The sequence below is a fragment of the Dendrobates tinctorius genome, unplaced genomic scaffold (genome assembly GCF_039654945.1).
Source record: "Dendrobates tinctorius isolate UK_male_01 unplaced genomic scaffold, ASM3965494v1 ptg000089l, whole genome shotgun sequence".
Classification (NCBI taxonomy): Eukaryota; Metazoa; Chordata; class Amphibia; order Anura; family Dendrobatidae; genus Dendrobates; species Dendrobates tinctorius.
The window spans coordinates 25,366,997-25,392,487 of record NW_027361757.1 but is presented as its reverse complement, the minus strand read 5'-3'; positions in this window follow the sequence as shown (position 1 = coordinate 25,392,487).

Below are 25,491 nucleotides of genomic sequence, written 5' to 3'. Positions count from 1 at the left end.
CCCGCTTATTTATGCAGCATATAATTAGGTTACATGGAGTGCCTATGAATGTGGTGTCAGACAGAGGGGTACAGTTTGTAGCCAGGTTCTGGAGGGCTTTTTGCAAAAAGCTGGGGATTTCGTTGTCCTTCTCCTCTGCCTACCACCCAGAGTCTAATGGACAGACGGAGCGCACGAACCAATCGCTGGAGCAGATTCTGAGATGCTTGGCCTCTTCCAGGCAGGAGGACTGGTGTGAGGTATTGCCCATGGCAGAGTTTGCATTCAACAGTCGTGTGAGTCAGTCTACTGGGAAGTCTCCTTTTCAGGTCAACTATGGCTTTAACCCACATTTTGGAGAGTTTTCCCGTATGGATTCAGGTTGTCCTGGTGCTGAGGATGTGACACAACGTCTTAGAATTCTTTGGAGGGAGGTTCAGAGGAATATTTCCAAGGCCCAGGAAAACTATAAGCGGTTTGCTGACAGGAGGAGGGGGCCAGGTCCAGCATTTGCAGTAGGGGAGAAGGTGTGGCTATCCACCCGCAATATCAAGCTTAAGATACCTTCTATAAAGCTGGGCCCCAAGTTTATTGGCCCATACAAAGTTGTGGAGGTTGTTAACCCAGTAGCCTACCGACTGCAGCTGCCCACCTCCTTTAAAATTTCTAATGTCTTCCACAGGTCCCTGTTAAAGCCTGTGGGGACGGTGAGAGGATCCCTCATCAAATGCTCCGCCAGTGCTGGTAGAGGGGCAGCTGGAGTATGAAGTAGGGCGCATTGTTGACTCCCGGTGGGTGCGCCGGAGACTCCAGTATCTGATACACTGGAAGGGGTACTCTCTGGAGGATCGGTCATGGGTTCCGGCCAGTTCGGTGCATGCCGATCGTCTGGTGCGGGCTTTCCACGCCAGATACCCAGACAAGCCTGGGGGTCCAGTGGCTCCCCATTAAGAGGGGGGTACTGTCATGGTTTGAACAGGGTTCTTGCCCTGCACTCACAGGGTTAAGTGTTCGTGGCCTCTTTCTGGATCTGGGAGGGGTATTTATACTCACTCTTTACCAGGGTTCTCTGTCAGCTATACTGTTGTTCTGGTGTGTCTGACCCCTGGTGTGCGTGTATTCTGCGTTGCTTGTTTGATTCCCGTGTATGATCCGGCCTGTTCCTTCACTCTGTACTCCGTCTCTCGCTTTCGTACTACTGTCTTCTCCGGTTCTGACCTCCTGGCTTGGCTATCGTTACTCCATTACAGTTTGTCCCTATTGTACCGTCTATTGCTCGTTCTGGTTTTCTGACCTATTGCTACGTCCTGACTATCCTTTCTGTCTAAACCCCGTGGTACTGTATTGCTATCTGGTGCTTTGACTCTGGCTTCGTCTGGTTTCTGTCTCTGTCTATGCCCCTTGGTAACATTGCCCCGTAGTTACCTTTCTAGGAGTTTCCCTGCAGCTCCTAGATCTGTGGAGCTTAGGCCACGCCCCCAGCAGTCATGTGCTTCAGGTCCTGATACTCTGAAGCACGCATCGTCACCGCTGCTGCCCTGCTCCACAGGTATCTGTGAGTACTGTCTTTGTACTCAGGACATCCGCACTGGCACAGTGAGCAAGTGCAGTGTGGTGTTCCTGACAAAATGGAGCTTAATATCTTGTAAAAATCTTTTCTATTTTGCGATGCATTGCTTCATTGCAGAGATATTCAAATCTCAAATTAGCTGCCAGTGTTGGATCTCAAAGAAACCCATGCTCTAGATTGACTACCGCATGATGTAATCTGGTCACCGATTTATGCTGTTCGTGCAAATGCTGCAACATAAATGGCGTTGAATTCCAGTGTGGTGTCACGTCACAAACCAAAATGTGCTTTGGAGGGCCATGTTTTACTTGCCAATCCAGGATGGTGTTCTTTGCCACACAAGACCTATTGAAATGGAATTATACTTTTCTGGCCATAGCCATCCAGGTTTTGGGCCATGCATGGCATGTGAGTTATTTTGCCTGACTGTAAGGCAGCTAGAAAGTTCTGGGCATTGTCGCTCACAACAATTCCAAGTTGCAGTTCTTTTATAGCGGGCTACTTGCATCTTAATGCACAGCAGTATTTCTTCCACCATGTGGTTTTCTCCCCGAGGATTTCAAGCGGTAAAGCTGCTTGCCAGCACTTTGCCTTGCAAGAATAAAAAGAATTAGGGCGCTGTAAGGAATCAATGTTGTGCTTGTTTATCATGTGTTCATGTCAGTTGAGCAGGACCATAGCAGACAGATAACCGGCGCTTGGCAGAGGAAACAGATATAGCTCTCAGTCGCAGAACTCTCACCACCTGTCATAAATGCGTTGGTGCATTGCTGCCACTAAAAACATTCACCTAATGCGCTGTGAAACTCATAATTGCTGCCCCAGGTATCTATAGTGCAGTGCACTTTGGAGCTCAATGACAAGTCCAGTGATGAGCCTACATTCTTCCACACATGAAAACAGACAGCAGGCACCCTTTCCTGTGAGATATTATGGTGGATTGGTATCTTCAAGCAAGGATGGATATGCCATCATGTCTTGAAAGCCAACAGAATCCACAAGCTGGTAAGGCAGCGATGGTATCACCAGCAACTTGACATGATGCGAGTTTATTTGGCAACCATAGGATAATTGGCAGTGTACGGGTGTGTTCTCGCCTCACAATCGGAAATAGATATTGGAAAGGAGGACAACAATGATGATGGTAGTGATGATGACACTGAACAGGTGCTACCTAAGGCTTGGCTGACAGGAAGATGAACATGGTGAAGGGGGAGATAACAACTTGAGGCTTTCTCTGATTGCCAGCTTGACTTTGTCAAATGAGTAGGTGATATCACTTCAGGTGCATGTTGGACAGCTATAGATCATAGTCTATAAGAGCTGGGACTTTTCCGACTTATTTTCCTCTTGCGTTAAAAAATCATCTGGCGACAATGTGCATGTCATGCTGGTGGGTTGTGGACCCACTTTGACACAGGCCGGGCTTACCGTGGATGGGCATGGCTAGTGGCTACATGGTTTTCACTAGGGCCCCTGATGGTGGAGTTAAGCTTGAGCTGCAGGTAGTCACCAGTGGAAAAGAGCAGGGGTCCTAGGACTGAACCTTGTGGGACTCCGACAGATAGGGGGCGAGATGAGGAGGTGGTGTGTGAGTGGGAGACGCTGAATGTCCGGTCTGTTAGGTATGATGAGATCCAGGATAGGGCCAAGTCTGTGATGCCAAGGGATGAGAGGGTCTGTAATAATAAGGAATGGTCCACTGTGTCAAAGGCAGCCGACAGGTCCAGGAGGAGGAGGACAGAGTAGTGTCGCTTGCTCTTGGCGGTTAAGAGGTCATTGGTGACCTTAGTAACGGCAGTTTCAGTGGAGTGGTGTGACCGGAAGCCAGATTGTAAACTTTACTATTGTTCTGGTGTGGGAACCTATTTTTGAGCACTGACACAACTATGCCACGATATACTTGATGTCTCTAAAGACCAGCCTAGGAGTTTGGAGCTCTTTTGTGCCAGCGGTGTATCTGCTGCTTCTGTGGAGTTCTGGCAATGTATCCTCTGCTATGTGGAGCTTGGCAGCAGAGGCTGGAGCTAAGTTTCATTTTTTTCTTTCCCTGTCTGCCTTGTGCTTGTCAATACCCCCTGTGTTGATACCATATGCAGTGGTGAGAATAGAATCCTTTCCAGCCAGGGTATTGTGAGGTGACTAGTCCCTAGCTGCCATGTGACGGCGGCAGGGGAAGGACCCGCATAGGGTGTTAGTGGAGCTTAGGGATAGGCACAGGTTGTGGTTTAGGAGGTACCCTATCCCTCAACCCCACTGTTAGGGCCTTCCTCTCCCTTTTTCCATCTCATTGTTTGTGTGAGTTGTGCTACCACCACGGAAAGTGGCAGAGTCTGAAACATAGATTGGCATTACAATTGTTTTGTTTTTTCATCTGCTCCAGCACCAAGGCTGAATGTTCATGTCTTCTAAAATATCACCTGGAAGAAGCTTTTCTAGTGTAACATGTTCCTTAGCCCCTTGTTTGCTGTGGGTGTAGAGAAACCTCCACCAGGGGGAACTGGTGAGGGAAAAGAGGTTACACACTAAGCGTAGTAACACTGAGCAACCGCACACAAGTATCACAGGTAATGATAGAATGGTCAGACGAACTGAGTCAGAAACGATCAAGAGCAGACGTACCTGAAGTAGCAGCAATACACGTAGTCAAAATACCAAGCCGAGGGTCAAAAAGCCAAACATGAGCACGGGGTCCAAAAACGTGAGACGGAAGACATGACTGGGGTACAAGCTGGGGAATCAAAAGCCAGACAGAGAACGTAGTAGCAGAGACGATTACCAAGAGACGGTGTCAGAGATCAGTCCGGGTCATACACGTGGATACAAGTCAAAGGCAGGAGGATCACCAAGGTACAAGGGTCAGAGGCTCTAAACTGGAAGCTTGAGCTATCACTAACACTGGTCAGCAGGCTGCGACGGACTGAAATAGCCCATCTAGCTCCAGAATGAGGCCGAGGAGATTAACCCCTGCATGACCAGTCCAGAGATAGGACAGCAGAAAATAAACTCCGGACTGGACCATGACTTTGTGTAACAATAGAGGCAGGTGTCATTGATGGATTGGAAATTTTGCTCTGTATAACATTAACCATTATGGCGACAGAGGAGGTGAATTCAGCAGAATGCTGACTCCAGCTCATGGTTTTGCTGCCAGAGGCTACATCATCCTGCTGTGATTGAGATGAGCGATGGGACATACACTCCATTACATCTTCTACTTCCTCCTAGATAAAATACTTGCCAGAGTTTACAAAAGAGACAAAATGTGACTTGCATTTGTTACTACTTCCGGGACAGTTGTTGCCCTATCACAGTGATCGAAATAAAAAATAGTAAATCAAACCCCCTTTTGTCACCCCCCGTAGGTAAAAATAATACAATAAAAATAGTATTTTCTTTGGAGTTATGGTTAGGGTTGGGGTTAGATCTAGGGTTAGTGTTGGGCTAGGGTTAGGGTTGGGGCTAGGGTTAGGGTTAGAGCTAGGGTTGGGGTTGGTCTAGGGTTGGGGCTAGTGTTAGGGTTGGGGTTAGAGCTAGGGTTAGGGTTGGGGCTAGGGTTAGGGTTGTGTTGGGGTAATGGTTGAGTTGGGGATACAGTTGTGATGTTGGGGTTAGGGTTGTGTTAGGGTTGGAGTTAGAATTGGGGGGTTTCCACTGTGTAGGTACATCAGGGAGCCTCCAAACACGACAAGGCATCCGCCATCGATTCCAGCCAATTTTGCGTTCAAAAAGTCTAACGGCGCTTCCTCCCTTCTGAGCCCTCCCATGCACCCAAACAGTGGCTTTCCCCCACACAGAGTATATAGGCGTCCTCAGGAGAAATTGAACAACAAATTTTGTGGTCCATATTCTCCTGATACCCTTGTGAACATAAAAATGTTTGGTTCCCAAGTAAATTTTTTGTGAAAAAAAAGTAAAATGTTCATTTTTTACTTCCGCATTGCTTCAACCTGAAGGGTTAATAAAGTTCTTGAATGTGGTTTTGCGCACCTTGAGGGGTGCAGTTTTTAGAATGGTGTCACTTTTAGGCATTTTCTGTTATAATTGACCCCCCAATTCACTTCAAATGTGAGGTGGTCCCTAAACAAATGTTTTTTTAAATTTTGTTGTAAAAATTAGAAATTTTCTGGTCAACTTTTAACCCTTATAACTTCCTAACAAAAACATTTTGTTTCAAAAATTGTACTGATGTAAAGTAGACATATGGGAATTGTTATTTATTAAGTAGTTTGCATGACATATCTCTCTGATTTAAGGGCATAAAAAAGTTGCAAATTTTTCAAAATGTTTTGCCAAATTTCCATTTTTTACACAAACAAATGCAGGCCATATTGAAAAATTTTTACCACTATCTTGAAGTGCAATATGTCAAGAAAAAACAAACTCAAAATCAGCGGAATCCAATAAAGCATTCCAGAGTTATAACCACATAAAGTGACAGTGGTCTAAATTGTAAAATTGGCTTGGTAATTAAGTACAAAATTGCTCTGTCACAAAGGGGTTAAATTAAGGTCTTTATTATTAAGGGAAGAAGAAATCCAAACCTACAGGGCCCTGTGGGAAAAAGTGATTGCCCCCTAAACCTAATAACTGGTTGAGAGACCCTTAGTAGCAACAACTGCAAGTGTTTGTGATAACTTGCAATGAGTATTTTAGAACACTCTGGAGGAATTTTGGCCCACTCATCTTTGCAAAATTGTTGTAATTCAGCAGCATTGGGAGGTTTCCGAGCATGAACCTCCTTTTTAAGGTCATGCCACAGCATCTTCATCAGATTAAGGTCAGGGACTTACACTAGGAAACTCCATAGTCTTAATTTTGTCTTAAGCCAATCAGATATGGACTTGCTGGTGTGTTTTGGATAATTGTTCTGCTGCATAACCTAAGTGCACTTCAGGGTGAGGTCACAAACAAATGGCTGGACATTCTCCTTCAGGATATTTTGGTAGACAGTAGAATTCACTGTTCCATGTACCACAGCAAGTCTTGCAGTTCCTGAAGTAGCAAAATAGCCTCAGACCATCACACAACCACTCCCATATTTTACTGTTGGTATGATGTTCCTTTTCTGAAATGCTTTGTTAATTCTACCCCAGATGTAATGGGACATACACCTTCCAAAAAGTTCAACTTTTGTCTCATAACTCCACAGACTAGTCTCCCTAAAGTCTTGGGGATCATCAAAATGTTTCCTTACAAAACTAAGATGAGCCTTTATGTTCTTGTTGCTCAGCAGTGGTTTTTGTCTTGAGACTCTGTCTCATGCAAGCCATTTCTGTCCATTCTCTTTGTGGTGATCTGAAGCTGGGAGTTGTAATAATCACCTAGGCAGGTTAACAATGCAACTATTTTTTATTCCTTACATCCATGGTTTTACAACAAATCCAGGTAGATGGACAAAATACATTGCCCCCAATCCACAAGATACCCTCCCCAAGGCTGATAGTCTCACTGCCCATGTACCAGGCGATACTCACTGTCTGCCAACTTTTGGGTGGCTCACAGATTTCGTATCTCCCGCCAATATAGTCTGTAGTTTCAGTCCACACTCCTCCAGATGACAAATAACACAACATATGCCCATGTATCGAGGAGCGACAGTCTTTAAGAAAGTTCATGAAATCCATACAATAGATCCCTCAACCATAGCGGGGGTTCCAGTCTAACCGGCAACTGATCTACAAATCTCCATAGGCCATCCATCCATGGCTCTATGACCTCAGCCTAGATTCTCTCCCCTTAACGTCACTCCAACAACTGCCTAACTAAACACGTGGCTTTTTTCCTCCCTCCCCCTTAAACATTTGCTTTTAGCTCAAAGAATGAAGAATGTTCCAGAAGCCCATCACCTGGGATTGTATGTGAGACCCCATGTTGTTGGGCTCCATTGGGTCTACAATCCCCATCCACACAATGGGACTAGTAGCTGTTAGAACAATGGAATGATAGAGTTCCTTGATTACTAATCTTGGGTTTGGCCTTATGTCTGCATAATATCTAGCCTGCATGTCTTCCTCTGCTTACAGTCACTGAATGGAAACATTGATTCCTGAAGCTGAACTGATGACCAAGCAAATCTGTAATAAATCATAATAATAATATTGACGCAATTGGTGCTCTGTGCTAGAAAAAGTCTGCATCCCTTAGAGCCATGGACTGCACTCTACGTCCATTCGTCCAATAGTCTATTTAGTGGCCAGCTCCTCACACTCTTTCTTAGGTGAAGTCAAGAATCATAGAATCATAGAATCGTAGAGTTGGAAGGGACCTCCTGGGCCATCTGGTCCAACCCCCTGCTCAAAGCAGGATTCGCTAAATCATCCCAGTCAGATGTCTGTCCAGCCTCTGTTTGAAGACTTCCATTGAAGGAGAACTCACCACTTCTCGTGGCAGCCTGTTCCACTCATTGATCACTCTAACTGTCAAAAAGTTTTTTCTAATATCTAATCTGTGTCTCCTCCCATTTAGTTTCATCCCATTGCTTCTAGTCTTTCCTTGTGCAAATGAGAATAAAGTTGATCCTTCTACAATGTGACAGCCCTTTAGATATTTGTAGAAAGCTATTAAGTCTCCTCTCAGTCTTCTCTTTTGCAAACTAAACATTCCCAAATCCTGCAACCTTTCCTCATAAGACAGGGTTTAACACTGAACTCAAAGAAATACTTGGCATTCATATATGTGAATTCAAGAACTTATTTATTGAATGTAGAAATTGCAGAAAAATAATAGACGTTTTGGTCAGTACCTGACTTTCATCAGTCATCTGGATAGAGGAGACCTGTGTGGAAGTGCGCTGTGTGTGAGGGTCTGCGGTGTCCAGTCTCAGCAGTGACCAATGCAGACCCTCACACAGCGTGCTTCCACATGGGTCTCCTCTATCCAGATGACTGAAGAAGGTCAGGTATTGACCGAAACATCTCTCATTTTTCTGAAATTTCTACATTCACTAAATAAGTTCTTGAATACACCTACAGTGCCTTACAAAAGTATTCCCTGAAACTTTTCAACCTTTTCCCACATATAATGCTTCAAACTTAAAGATACCAAAAGTAAATTTTTGGTGAAGAATCAACAAGTGGAACACAAATGTGAAGTTGAACGAAATTTATTGGTTATTTTAAATTTTTGTGGAACTGGGGGTCTGTATGTGGGGGAGACAGGGCAAAAACTTAGAACAAGAAAGAATTCTCATTGACCCATAATTAAAGAAAAAAGAATAGATCTACCTGTGGCCAAACATTTTTGTATCCCGGACTACAGCATCATGATAGAGGAAAGATGTACGGTGTATCTTTGTACCGTGTTAGCCAGTAGATAGAAAAATATTCAGAACCACTGAGGACTCTCAATTCTGTATATTTTTCTTCACAGCATCATGGACATGAAATTTCTGGTATTAAAGGCAACTTCAAATCTCAGAGACAGAGAAAAATTTGGGAGTATAAACTTATTATAACCTTTGACACACAGTGCAGGAATGAATGTGTTACATGGATTTATGTCTTTCTATGTCAACTAAGGAATGGGCTCCTCAAACCATTTGGAGGCATCACAACCATGGACCAGACCTCAAACACAGGACAATAAAACTTTCAATGTAGCAAAAGAGAAGAAAAAAAATGTGTATGATGTTTCCCCCAGGACTGTAGTCATGACCTGTATTACTGTAGCCGCTGTGTCCAGCCCTTCCCCTACATGAAACAATGCTCTTCTCCTCGGCATACCTGCAGCTCCAGATTCAGCTTCACCTGGGCACTTCCCAGGCCATAACGGTCCCTCTTCTAGGTGACCCCCATCAATGGAGACACAGTCAACTTTAACACTTTCTTTACTTAGGATTTTGCACGTTACATCCACTTGCTTGCTGTCACTTCTGTGCCGTACATGCCCGGACCGGACCGTCTTAGACTGCTTCGCAGTTCCTTCCTGGCCTGACCTCGCTATAATGACATTTCCTTCAGCCTGTTTCACCCCAGACACGAATTCATCAATCACTACGTTTGGTGGCCCCTGGTGAAGCATCCAGCCCGTCTGTACCGATCTCGTCGAAGCTTCAACTCCCTTCATCTCTTTAGTCCAGCCAACTTCTGCCCTAAAAGCATTGGCCCAGGTGATCAGATGCCACATTTTCATTTTCCTGTTCTGGCCCACTGCTAAGACTCGCAGTGGCCGTGGGTAACGTGGGCTAAAACGACTTAACGTTACGTGGCTGCCGAGTTGTCAGGGCTTATAGCCCATGTGGACACTTGGGCGCCCTGGCCGCGTCTGACTAAACAACTCTTCAGCACTAACCTTAACTCCCAGCAGCCCCTCCTACAATTAACCCTCTATGAACATCCTATCAGGCCACAATAGTATACCTCCATCTAGTGGCCCACAACATAATTACATCTACCCGGTCTATGAGGAAACTATGTATTAAGAGTGCCCTTCTCTAGTGTCCCAAGAAGGATGCACTAACTTTCCCTAACTGCACATATACAAAAGGCATACAATATCTTAAATACTATAATACAAGAATACAAGGCAATATATTACAGTTTTCTATAAAATGGTAACATATTCATGTGGCAATACCATAAACAATGAGCAGTAACACATAGTTATACATGTAGCAATATCGCAGGCAATTATCATAAAACACATTTGTAAACATTAAGAACCAGAAGACAATCAAAGGGAAGGGAAGCATGAAAGACATTATATTTCACCCCCTTACAGGGGGACTAGCTTAGGGCATTAGGGGAGATCAGGGATAGGAACAGGTTGGAGATCAGGAGGTGCCCCATCCCTTGTTCACTACTGTGAGTGCTTTCCTCTCCCCATTCTATCCCATTGTTGGGTGTAAGTTGTGTCGTCCACTGGACTTAACCGTATTGGTTTGTGACAATGGTGGAGAGGATGGAGTGTGATTGAGTGTATAAATAGGTGTCTTTGAGGTTAGTTTCACATTTGTGTCTTTGTGCGCAGCGCATCGTGCGCAAGTAGAAACGCATGCAAAACGCACATGCGTTTTTGCATGCGTTTGCGGTTTGTTTGCACATGCGTTTTCTAGGTGTCACATTTCACAGGAGGAAAATCCTTGAAACAGGCTGCACCAATGGGACACCAGTGGGCGTGTGCCATGGGAAGGGGGTGGTTTAAACCAGTGTCTAGACATGTTTAGGGGGGGATTTTTAAAGAAATCTAACAGGTCTGTGAGAGCCAGAATTCTTGCTGGTTAGTAGGTGATCATTTACATATTTCATGCAATAAAATGCAATTTAATTATCATACAATGTAATTTTTAGTTTTTTTAGTTTTAGATTCTGTCTATCACAGTTCAAGTGTACCTGTGATAAAAATTACAGACCACTCCATTCTTTGTAGGCGTGAAAACTTGCAAAATTGGCAGTGAATAAAATACTTATTTTCCCCACTGTACTGTATATGTAAGCCAGGGAGGGGGACATTATGCCATATGGGGGTCAAAAAGGAGGACGTTTTTCAGTATTGGCCTACATTGGGGGAAATAATACAGAATGGGAGACATGGTAAGAGACATATTGTATGGGGCTACAGATGGATTCAGTACACTGTACAGGGGGCTACAGAGGGTTAATTTTATACTGTATGTGAGCTAAAATAGGAAAAAATTGTACTGTATAGGGGCCACAGGGGGGGGCAGTATACTTTATTGGGGTCATAAAGAGAGTTATTATTACTATATTGGTTGCCAGAATGTGGGACATTATTAACATATGGGCCACAATAGGGGAGAATTAGGAATGCCCTCTTGTAGCATTGTACACTATAAATTATTAATGGGGCCACAAGTTTTAACAGTGACATACTGTATAGAAGGAAAATGAAAAGATTAAGGATAAAAAATAATTGCAACCCTTGCATATGAATATCCAGCAAAAATCACAGAAAAAAAAGGCAGCCACACTTACCCACCACGCTGCAGAAACATGTGGATCTGCGCTGTGTCAAGGGGATACCATGACAGAGAAAGGTCAGAAGATCACGGGGTCTGGCTATTCACACACCTGCACTGGATGGATCTGCTTTGCGTTCCAGTGAGCAGGGCAGATTTCCCTTGTTCTGGTGTTGCAAGGGTTAAGCAGTTATGTTTGTCTCCTAAAACTCTAGGCAGCGCCGGCACCAGGTTTTCATGGGCCTGGGACGAAAGAGTCTCAGTGGGTCCCTTTTAAAACATACCACAATTCATGATGAACAGATAAGGCAGAGAAATATAGGTATATTACAATGTCAAAGATTTCACTTACTTCTTACATTACATGAGTGATATCTATTGTAAATTCTACAATAGCTCAGAAACTGGATGGTACAGCACTCCATACAGTATCATGGGCACCACATAGTGCTCCATACATTATAATAAGCCCCATATATTTCTCCATTCAGTATAATGGACCCCATATATTGCCCCATATAGAATAATGGACCCCTTATAATGCTCCACACAGTTTAATGGACCCAATATACTGCTCCATACAGAATAATGAGCCCCATATATTGCTCCATACAGAATAAGCCCCATATATTACCCCATTCAGAATAATGAGCCCCATATATGGCTCAAAATAGAATAATGGATCCCATACATTGCTCCATACAGAATATGAGCCCCATATATTGCTTCATACAGTATAATGAGCCCCATATTATGCTCCATAAAGAAAAATGAGCCCCATATATTGATACATACAGTATAATGAGCCCCATATAATGCTCCATACAGAATAATGGACCCCATATAGTGCCCCACAGAGTATAATGAAACCCATATATTGCTCCATACAGAATAATGAGCCCCATATATTGCTCCATACAGTATAATGGACCCCATATATTGCTCCATACTGAATAAGAGCCCCATATATTGCTATATATAGTATAATGAACCCCATATAATGCTCCAAACAGAATAATAATAAGCCCCATATATTGCGCCATTCAGTATAATGGACTCCATATATTTATTTTACTCATTTATATAGCGCCATTAATTCCACAGTGCTTTACAGATATTGTCGGCACTGTCCCTGGTGGGGCTCACAATCTAAATTCCCTATCAGTATGTCTTTGGCGTGTGGGAGGAAACCGGAGTACCTGGAGTAAATCCACGCAAACATGGGGAGAACATACAAACTCGTTGCAGATGTTGTCCTTGGTTGGATTTGAACCCAGGACCCCAGCGCTGTAAGGCTGAGTCACTGTGCCGCCCATATATTGCTCCATATAGAATAATGGACCTCATATAATGACCCACACATCATAATGAACCCTATATGTTGCTCTATACAGAATAATAAGCCCCATATATTGCGCCATACAGAATAATGGACCACATATATTGCTCCATGGTGAATAATGAGCCCCATCCATTGCTCCATACAGTATAATGAGCCTCATATAATGTTCCGAACAGTATAATGGACCCCATTTATTGCTCCATACTGAATTAAGAGCCCCATATATTGCTTCATAAAGTACAATAGTCCTCATATATAATGCTCCATAAAGAATAATGAGCTCCATATATTGCTCCATACAGTATAGTAAGCCCCATATAATGCTTCAAACAGTATGATGATCCACATATAATGCCTCATACAGTACATTATGGACCCCATTTATTGCGCTATATATATTGGGCCCCATATAATGCTCTATACATAATGGGCCCCATATAATGCTCACACCTAAAACTTTGGGACTCCAGCAAACCACAGTGAGAGCTATTATCCACAAATGGTGAAAACATGGACCAACCAAAATTACTCCACAACATCTGCAGGCCTCACTTGCCTCAGATAAGGTCAGTGTTCATGACTCCACCATAAGAAAGACACTGGACAAAAATTACCTGCATGGCAGAGCTGCAAGACAAAAAACACTACTGGGCAATAAGAACATAAATGTTGGTCTCAGTTTTTGCTAGAAAACATCTTGATGGTCCCCAAGACTTTTGGGAGAATACTCTATGGACTAAAGAGACAAAAGTTGAACATTTTGTACGGTGTATGTCCCTTTACATGTGGCGTAAAAGTAACGCAGCATTTGAGAAAAGCAACATCATACCAACAGTAAAATATGGTGGCAGTAGTGTGATGGTCTGGGGCTGTTTTGCTGCCTTATGACATGGAAGACTGTCATACATAGAACCATGAATTCTGCAATGTATCAAAAAATCCTATAGTATAATGTCCCCTTCTTTCGCCCTTCTATAGTATAATGTTCTCCTCTTTGGTGTTCTTCACGCGAAAAGCAAAAAATATCTTACACAATGAAAGGTTTCTTCTTCATCTATCATACATTGCTACATTGTACCATCTGCAACAACACCTGATGTTGCTGACCTCTTACAGGCCAACTCCATGTACAGGTATTACGGAGCAGGGATCCATTGGATCGCTGCTCCTAAATACTTTTCCACTAGATATGTATTTGAGTATGCACATGAAGTTTGTCCAATTCTTTTCCTATTTCACTTCTTGTTTTATCCATTCATGATACCACTCCAAGCATGTTGGTACCTTCACAAACCATTATCTCATTAGGTACTGACAATCCTGATACCACCACTGTATCAGCCCTACCCAATAATACTATTGTATTGGATAATTCAAATGCCACTAAATCCCAACTGAACCAATTTTTTTGTACCCAAAACCATAAAAAGGAAAAGCACTACAGAGGAACTAGGGGAGGAAGAAAAAAGAGAGGAAAAATCGCACTCTAACCCCCGCTATTGCTAATGAATTAATTTCTAATATTTTTAATCATTCTAACTACAAACTCTCTGAAAGTGAGGAATCACTCCTCTCGAAAGGATTGTCCTTCTGTCCCTCCAACAAACCTAAGGATTTTGATTTATTTTTAGATTTACAAATTTTCATAAGGAAATTAACCTTTAAAAGACATTTTTTTATTAAGGAACATAAATCCACTCCTCTAACTAACACAGAAAATACTGAGGAAACACATGAATTTTTTCACCTGAATGTACCTACTAAGTCTAAATTTTATCCTGTTGAGGACAAAAGTCACCATCTCAATGTTTTCAGCGACCTTGTATTAAAACAATTTGAGAATATTGTTCGTATCCCAAGAAGTACATATAAGGAGGGGTTTACCAAAACGAAAATGAATTTAAATCCAAAAGAAAGGCAAGCAATGAAAGCTCTATCTAGGAATAATTCAATAATCATCAGATCAGCGGATAAAGGAGGGGACATAGTAATCCAATATAGATGTGACTATGTCAATGAGGCATTAAGAATTCTTTCTGATACAAGTTATTATGTAAAAAGTTCATATGACATTTATTTTCGTTCAATCCAGGTATATAATGATCTCATTTCTGAAGGGGTGGCTTCTAGTATTTTAAATAATAAAGAAAAAAGCTTTCTGTGCATAAAAAACCCCAGTATTCCATTCTTCTACCACCTTCCAAAAGTGCACAAAAAATTGCATAATCCACCAAGCAGACCCATTATTGCTGGTATCAATTTACTAACATCTAATTTGGCACACTACATAGAGTCATGTTACCCCATGTTTTTAATCTTAAGAGTCATCTTCGGGATTCCACACATTTATTATGGCTTCTTAATGAAATACCATGGAAACCTTGTTATATTTTTTTTACCATGGATGTAACATTACTTTACTCCAACATTCCACATAATGTTGGTTTGATTTGTTTTGATCATTTTCTAAATTCCAACAACAGATTGTGTGAGGCACAGAAGCACTTTATTCTGAAAGGTACTGATTTTATATTGAATAATAATTTTTTTAGTTTTGAAAATGTATTCTACCATCAGATCAAAGGCACCGCAATGAGCTCAAAAGTAGCACCTACGTATGCTAATTTATTTATGGGGGTCTTTGAAGAGATTTTTTTTCTAAATGGCATTTGGGGCAAAAAACATCATTTTTTATAAGAGATTTATAGATGATCTATTTTTTATTTGGGATAATTCTAACAACAATATTGAGGATTTTATTCAGCAAATTCATTTTAACAATTGGGGTCTTTCCTTTACGGCTTTTTTTTATCAATTTAAAAATTTATCAATTTTTCTATTATTTTTTTTAGATGTCACCTTATTTATTGTAAATAATAAAGTATGTAGTAAAACATTTTTTTAAAAAAGTCGATACTAATGGGTACATTCATTTTAGCAGTGGGCATCACAAAAATATCCCTAATAACCAGTTCCGCCAGATCTAATTTATTGAAGAATAAATTTGCTGTCCAAAAATATACTTTTTTTCTTATTTCTAATGCCTTCAAAAACACGGCAAAACTAGATCAGCTCTCATTACTTGTACATAAAGAAAAAACCCCGTTCTGGACAAGCATGTATTGAATTTTATTACACAATGTTCTGATGAGCACAAAAAGATTTGTGATGATCTTCAAAAACAATTGGCACCCTATATTGAATAAATTCCTCACAAGGAATCCCTCTATCACATTCCGAAGGGTTCCCACCATCAGGGATCTAATAGCCCCCAGTCGCCTGAAAAGAAATATTAATGTTAATGAGGTCACAAATAAGGGCATATTTAAATGTGGCACCAAGAATTGCCTTTGCTGCCTCAAGATTAATCACAGATCTAAGAATATTATTTCTTTCACTACTAAAGAGAGTTTTGTGGTCCCCTTTTTCTTGAACTGCAACTCCAACTTTGTGATTTATGTGATCGAATGCCCCTGCGGAAAACAATATGTCGGGAGAACACCACAAGCATTACACCTCCGACTTAATTCGCATCGATATAATATCAAAAATGGTCTACTTACCCATGGCCTTTCTAGGCACTATACTTTGCTACATGATAAAGATTTTAAAACCCTAAAAATTAGTCCTATTGACCACATCCCGGCACATATCCCTAATAGAGTCATGAAGCTGAATAGAAAAGAGGTTTATTGGATTTACAAGCTTGGCAGCCTGAAACCTCATGGTCTTAAGGAAATTACTGAATTTTTTATCTGATTTTTGTAGGCTTTTAATTTTTGTGTGCTGATTTTTTTTCCATATATATTTTTATAATTTTTATATATATTTAGGTATATATATATATATATATATATATATATATATATATATATATATTTATTATTCACATCTTTTATATGTATTTGTGGATCTAAAAATTACCTAAGTTATTGCTAAGTTTTAATGATCGTAATCGTAAGGCTTTGCTTATATTTATATATATTATTTGCTTCTTCTTGGTCTGATGAATAAGTTTCTGTGCATCTCTGGGAAGCCAAACCCTTTTTGCGCTTTGCTGGCGCTTGAACCTGTCAGCTCTATTCCATATGATTGGAGAAGCATTTGTCCTCTGGACTCTCCATGAATTGATCAGATGTGCCCATTTCCTCTCACTCCTAGTGAAGTGATCCTCCCTTTAGATCCTAATCCTTTTCTGCTTGTCTTTAAATTTACACCTCTCTGAGTGTTACTCTAAGGCCGGGGTCACACTGGTGAGGAATACGGCCGAGTGAGAGGCGCTAAAAGCACGCATTTGACACGGACAAATGATTCTCTATGGGGTCACTCTCACTAGGCGTATAATTCTCATCCGTATCCTACGCTCCGTGCCAATCACAGCATGCTGCGATTGTCAGCGTACTACGACCGTAGTGCGCCAATGCAAGTCTATGGGCGCGCAAAAAATACGGATTACACACGGACCAGACGTGTGACCTGCGAGCAATACGCAGGTCTTTTGGCTGGTGACAGGAAATGGGCCAATCCATCATCAGGAAGCCTAGACATGCAAATGAGCTCAAAAAGTGCTCCAGACATCCAGGAAGTACGCCTCCACGGAGTACAGCAGCAGCATGGCGTCCACGTACATAAATGTTGAGATGCTCATTGTCCTGGTGCAGGAGCGTCCCGAAATCTGGGACCAACGCGATGCAAATTATGAAAACCGGGCAAGAAAGGAGGCGTCATGGAGGTGCATCTGTCGCCAGATGTACAATTACTTTTGTGACCGACCACGTGAGGAGCAGCATAAAATTCATAAGTACAACGCAAAACATCAGTAAACTTAGCGCGCAAGAAAAAAGGAATATAGAATCAGCACCCCCCTTCCTGTGCATGTACTTTTAGCCTCATGAGGCCGTTACATTTGGATGTGACACGTGGCTTCACACAGCCATAATTTGGGGTTAGGCCACAAGCTCCTCATCCTCCTAGACAAAACAATTATTAAGTGTAGCTAAAGAGACCCTGTGTATCTGCCCAATTACATATGCCACCATGGGTAGAAAGCACACCCCAGAAGGCCCCATGCCTAGACTACTGGTAGAAAATGTGACCTCTCAAATATGTGAATTTGACAATATTTCCTGTCGCATTGCAGTGGAAGATGTGATGAAACGCTGGCGAAGCATCCGGGACCAGTACCGCCGGGAACGCCAGCAGCGGTCCAGGAGTGGGGATGCTGGATATGTTAAAAGGAAGTACATCTACTATGATCGCCTGTCCTTCCTCGCCCCAATTCTGGATCTGAGACCGTAAGTAGATACCTCACACCACATTACACAAATACTTTACAGGGCCAAAAATATTGATGTATTTTTGCCTCTGTTCTATTTCATAACAGAGCTCAATCCAACCTTATGGATCGAGGAACGGCCTCAGAGGCAGAGCCCATAATAGATCCTGTAGGGGATGAGGTGGCTGGCCCATCTTCTCCCCCTACAAGGATGGCAGAAGATGAGGCATCACAGGACAACCCAATGGCTGCCCAACACACAACACCACCAGGACGGTCTGCTGCTGCCCCATCACCCATCCTGGAAGAGCCGGGCAACTTGAGCAGCAGCCCAAGTGGCCAGATCAGGGCCTCCCCACGGGCTGCTCTTACATCACGGCGAACACGAAGAAGGCGCCAGGTCACTATTCAAGAGAGCAGGACCAATGTGGACACAGGGGTGCTCAATTATTTATCTAGAGTAACTACAGATGATGGTGAGGAGGCCTACGCACGTAGCCTCACCCTTTATCTCCGTGCCCTTACCCGTGAGGTCAGGCTCCGTATTAGGGGATGTATTCAGATCCTGCTTGATGCAAGCACCCCCCCAATACCCCATATGAGGTCTTTGAATATCTGGAGAGGTGGCAGCTCTCCCCCCGAAATCTAATGCGCATGAGACCATCCACACAGATGCTTGCTCAAGCAGGGTCCGAACAGCCCCTAATACGTGGGCCAACACCTCAACCCCTTCCTCCCACTACCCAACCTTCTATTCCGCAGCCCCAAATGTCAGCCTCTAGCCAACCCCACCAATATGACCACTTGTACCCACCCAGTGTTGGAGGCTGGTCCCAACCTGGTTGGGGACGATCTGGCTATCTTGGTGGGTATGAGCCACGTGCCTACCACAGCCAACAAGATGCCCCTCACCATCATCATTACTCTGGCCAGTATCCCCAACAGTCCCAGGAGGCAGGACAATTCCAGCATCATGGGCAACAGTATGGCCCCACACAGGGCGATGTTGGCCACTGTGTCTAGCAGCACCCACAGGCTGCTCTTCCACGTTCCCCTTCCCCAACCTATGAGGATTTATGAGTCTGATGGCCGGAGATGTCCAGTGCGGTTTAACTGGTGCTCCAAATAGAAAGGAAAAAACAGGTGTTCTCCATCACAAAACTTTTTTACATAATTTAACATTCTAATTTTTTCACAATGTTTTCCAATCATATGAAAGAATCCATCATGACAGGCAAGGCTACCTCACGCCTTTCAGACAGATATTACATGTGTGTACAAAAGAGAATATTTCAACGTGCTATACTGTAAAATGAAAGGATGAAAATACACTACTCACTTGCTAATGCCTAGGAAAGGCGTGCTGGCCTTAGTGAAGTAGTCACCTTTTTTGCTAGCAATCTCTAGTAAAACAAATCAAGGCGACCAGCCTTCAGAATATCACGCTCTCTCTATGTCTTAACAAGTGAGTTTTGTTTTTCATCCTTTCCAGTATAGCATGGTTAAATATTCTCTGTTCTACAGACAGGTAATATCTGTCTGAAAGCCGTGAGGTAGCCTTGCCTGTCATGGTGGAATCTTTCTATGATTGGAAAACATTATGAAGAAATGTGAGTGTTATCTTTTAGCATTTATTTTGGTGATGGAGATCACCTATTTTTTTCAAATCTAGTTTAATATTCTCATGCAGCAATGTTGTTATTGCCTAATCTTTTTTTTGGCTTATGTTATGTAATGTTACTTTTCAAAAAAGTTAAAGAAGGCACAAAGGGTCATTTTGCCCATTGCCAAAATGTTATTATGGCAATATTATCTTTGCCGTTAAGCAAACAAAAAAGGCAAAACTAAAAATTTGTCTACTATAGTTAACGTCTCTGTGTGATTTTTCACAAACCCTCACAACATACTAACATACACTAACCAATGTAATGAAACAGTCATAGAATCATAAGGGGTTGAGTAATATATATTTAGATACACTTAAAGAAACAAATTATAACATAGACACAGCATGCTCTTGCCAAGAAGTTGCCCCCTCAGGTGAGATAAAGTAATTAGTGAAAATATCACGCACTTTGAGGCCAGAAAGCGGTCTACGTTGAGGGTTCATAGGTGGTCTCACCCTGCGCACATTGTCTGGCCTACGCACAACACCATCAGAGGAGGAACAATCATGTATCCTGGTAAAGTTAGGCAGAACAACACAGGCTTTCACAACTTCATTCACATTTTGTTCACTCAACTGAATGGCAGACTGTAGTACCCACCATTTGGCACAAAGAATCCCAAAGGAACACTCCACCAGTCGCCTAGCACGTGATAGGCGCAAGTTACCAATTCTGCACCTGTGGTCAAGGTTGCGCCGGGGATATGGCCTCATGACATTGCGCGATAACAGAAAGGCCTCATCTGCCACAAGGACATAAGGGACTGATTCTTCAGGGGAGCCTGGTAGCTGGCGTGGTGGTGGTAGATCCAACTGGTTGGTGCGTAGCCGCCGAGCCATTATGGAAGTTTTGAAGACTCTAGAGTCTCCCGTCCTTCCATAGGTCCCAATGTCACCAATTATAAACTTGTATTGAGGGTCTACCAGAGACAACAATACAACAGAAAAGTATTGTTTATAATTGAAGAAATGGGAGCCAGAGTTCGGCGGATTACGCACCCGGATATGTTTGCCATCCAGGGCCCCAATACAATTTTGAAACTGGCAGTCCTCCTCAAAGTCCCTTGATATCCTCAACCAGTCTTCCATCCTGGGCTCGGGCATGACCACTTGATGGAGTCTTGTCCAGATTTCTGTACATGTAGACCTCACTATGCCTGAAATGGTTGATCTTCCAATGAGAAACTCATGGTGGAGGGCGGCATAAGACAGGCCAGTGGACAGGAAGCTGTAGAACAACATAAATTGATAAGTTTAGAATGCCTAAAGTCCAAAAACATCAGTTACATGCCGACCAAACTTGGGAGGAATTGAGATAGAATAACACACACATATTTGGTTCCACAATGACTAAGTGATATGCAGTACATATTAGCGCTAACATTCTGGTGTGTAAGTTGAAACATATTTGGAGTAAGATGAGGGCATAAAACTTTGTCCAAGAAGGCAAAAAAACATACTTTAGCACACACATTATGAACATAGAGAATGTGGTTGTGTAGTACATACCGTATTGTGAGTAGAAGTCGCTCCTTCGCAGATATCGCTTTGCGCATCCTTGTGTCCTGAAAGGTTATCCCAGGGCGCACTGTCTCCAAGAGTCAATCAAATGTGGAAATGCTCATGCGACAGTACTGGTAAAATTTCTCAGGATGCTCCCGCAGAGAATAGAGGCGGTGAAAATGACCTCTTGTGAGTCGTTGACTCAAAAGTGGATGGACCCACATGCGTCTCCTCCTCCGCGGATCCACTATCACTGGGTTTGGTTGCCCAAAGCGCCGTGACAAAAGCCAGTTAAAGAGAACCTGCTCAGTTGTATTGAATCTCAGACCCTCTGCCATGTTGCACAAAGAACACCAACACACCTCGTGAAAGCAAGCTCACAAATGGACAGTATGGAGGCAGCCACCTGTTTCTGAGTGTATAACTAGGGTGCAGGCTAATGATTTAAATAGTTAGCAGGCCTCAAAACCGTTAAATGTCCATTTTGCAAGGTTGCGAGAAAATCTCGCCATACGGATTGCATACGGATACCATACGGATTACATACGGATGCAGACATGCACAAAATACGCGACCGCACCTGGCTTACGGATGACCTACGGAGCACTATTTAGGGGTCATTCATCCGTATTACGCATGTAAACTACGGAGCGTATTTTGCGCTGGTTAGTGTGACTCCAGCCTAATGCTTCTAAATGGACATGATCGGTCTTCCTAAATATTGATGTATACACACACTATCTTCATGTGTTACATATATATATAATTTTTGCATTAACTGGCTCCTTTATGTCTGGTTCTTATCAGTGGTAAAATGAAATGAAGTTCTAGATATCTTCCTATAGAAGTTTCCTCAGCTCAGGATGTCCTCTGGCTTTGAAGTCACTTCTCTGCAGCACTTTGGAGCTGTTTGTTTGTGCTCTCACATTATAAAAGGTATTTTACCATCTCTCTCATCAGTTTTAGGCTGAGTTCACACGTGGCATTTTTTTCGCGTTTCCGCTGCGGTTTTAACCGCGCGATTTTGCAGCGAAAACGCGAAAAATAAGCATCCCATGCATTCCTATGGGATTCCGCAATGCTGTGCTAATGCTGCGGCTTTTACCATGGCAGAATCGCTTCGCGGTAAAAAACGCAGCATGCTCATTAATTTCTCGGAATCGCGGCAATCCCGCACCCATAGGAATGCATTGTTCTGCTTACTTTCCGCATGTGGCTGTGCACACCATGTGAAAAGTAAGCAGAACATTTGTGGATGGTACCCACGGTCCGGAGGAGAGGAGACTGTCCTCCGGGCTTTGGGTACCATATCCCTGTAAAAAATAGAATTTAAAATAAAAAATATTGTTATTCTCCCCTTCCGACGTCCAGCGCAGCCTTCCCGCCTCTCTCTACGCTCCCAGTCCCAGTAAGCCTTTGCGAGTGATGACGTCTGCTCTCGCGGGATCGCGAAGTCTCACGGTCATTTGCGCGACGTCATCACGAATGACCGCGAGACGTCGCGATCCCGCGAGAACAGACGTCATCGCGGTAATTGTCGCAAAGGATTACTGGGACCAGGAGCGTGGAGAGAGGCAGGAAGCCTGCGCGGGACGTCAGAAGGTGAAAATAACAATATTTTTTTATTATTATTATTTTTTACATTCTATCTTTACTATTGAGGCCGCATAGGCGGCCTCAATAGTAAAAAGTTGGTCACACTCGTCAAACACTATGTTTGACGAGTGTGACCAACCTGTCAATCAGTTCTCCAAGCGATGCTCCAGATCGCTTGGAAAACGCTAGCAATTCTGCAAGCTAATTACGCTTGCAAAATGCTACTTTTTCCATGGGAAAATCGCAGGAATTTAAAATGCGATTTTCCCGCGGAATGGAATTCTGGAATTCTCGCGGTAATTTCCGCGAGAGTTCCGCTACGTGTGAACCCAGCCTAATTCAGGATCCTATAAACTAATTTTTATAATTGTTTTTATATTCTTGAGCAGATCCTCATTTGGTGTATGCTCCAGCATTTTAACTCCTCGTTTCTTAATTATTAGTTTGTTTCAATTATATTCTCTCCCCTTTTCATTTAAGAAAATTTCTTTTTGTGGTATAACATACTCCCAAATAACTTGACAAACACATTTCCACTTTTAATATATAAAAAAGTCTTTTAATATCTATTAATAAAAAAGTATTTTAACTATGGTTCAAGGTTGGCAATCTGTGTTCTTCAAAAGTCCATCCCTCCAGCTCAGTAGCTCAAAGTAAATGCCTTCACCTCTGAATTTATTTCCATTTCTCCTATGTGAGTTCGGTTCCACCTTTTTTCTCAGAGAAACCGTGTTTCCCACCATTTTTTTCTTTTTTCCTTTTTTTTCTTTCCATGATATCTCTCTCTTTCAATTTCATTATCCTACAAACAAAAATAAGGTTAAATGTGTAAGATATTAATTTCTATTTCTCTGATGATTTTTAATCTTGTCATGTGAACCTCCTGATGAGCCTGAACTTTAACACTGGGTGTCATCTGATCCATTGGGCGTTGTTTTCAAATGCTGACGTATACTTAAACCCTGTATGCCTATAACTCTTGTACAATATTTGTGGTTGTCCTGATGAAGGGGTCACCTGAACTCTGAAACGCGAAGAATAAACCACGTTGAAACCTCTACAATTTTTGGATACTCTTCTTACGGCAGCGTGGGGATGATCCTTCCTTCCTACCTAAGTGTAGACCTGGAAGACTGTCATACCTAGAACCATGAATTCTGCTATGTATCAATAATCCTATAGTATGATGTCCCCTTCTTTCGCCCTCCTATAGTAAAATGTTCTCCTCTTTGGTGTTCTTCATGCGAAAAGCAAAAAATATCTCACACAATGAAAGGTTTCTTCTTTCTCTATCATACATTGCTACATTGTACCATCTGCAACAACACCTGATGTTGCTGACCTCTTACAGGCCAACAACAAGTACAGGTAGTATTACAGAGCAGGGATCCATTGGATCGCTGCTCCTAAATACTTTTCCACTGGATGTGTATTTGAGTATACAAAACCTACAAAAGACAAAATGAAAAAAACCCTGCTATAATTAAATAAGTAAAAAGCAAAAGAGCATTTAAATCATAGAGTTCTTAGTAATACTGTATTTGATCAAACATAGCATAAAAGCCGTCCCACCATCGACAAGGTGACTATGTGGTCGGGGCGGTCTTACACTGTCTAGTATTAATAACCTTATCATGTGTCAAAGTTGACGTCTGTGTGAATAAGGGCAGACAAGGACCGGGTCCCAACCACCGGACACCAGTCAGGGGAAGCATTTAAATACAATTTCCAGCTCAGGAGAGGGAGGCCACACCCCAGCTTGCACAGAATGCAAAATTACAAAGAAAAAACACAAAAATTGAGCTTGGTTTGAGTTGGTACACACGCAGCATATAAATGCATGTTCACATGGCCAAAAAGCATACAAAACCTACAAAAGACAAAATGAAAAAAACCCTGCTATAATTAAATAAGTAAAAATCAAAAGTGCACTTAAATCATACAGAGTTCTTAGTAATACTGTATTTGATCAAACAGCATAAAAGCCGTCCCACTATCGACAATGCGACTCTGTGGTCGGGGCGGTCCTACACTGTCTAGCATTAATAACCTTATCATGTGTCAAAGTTGACGTCTGTGTGAATAAGGGCAGACAAGGACTGGGTCCCAAACCCGGTATTTTTGCATTCTGTGCAAGCTGGGGTGTGGCCTCCTTCTCCTGAGCTGGAAATTGTATTTAAAGGTTTCCCCTGACTGGTGTCCAAAAGAATAGGAAATCAGGAAGGGGGCAAACACTTTTTCACACAATTGTATTTGGATGCAAAGATAAACATTGCTAGTGAAATGGGGAGAAAGATCCTGGGAGCTTCCACATAGTTGAACTTGTTGCACTGAGATTAGGAATGTAGCTGATGGGTGCCATTCCTGCTGGTAAGCTCAGCCACAGTAAAAGAGAAAGGAGGGACTTGTTTAGGCATATATGTTCGACTATTTTTTTAGCTTTAAAGTGGTACACCATGTATATTGTGTTAAGCGAGTATTGCAGTAAACGCTGCATCTATGTCACGGGGCAGCAGTGAGAAAACAGGGGACGAGGAACTTGGGCCCCTGAACTGCCCCTCAGGCTAAGGGGGTGCCCTGACTTTCCTTAACTTGGGGGTACACTAGATGGTAGTGAGGCCCAAGTCACCGACCTGTCCCT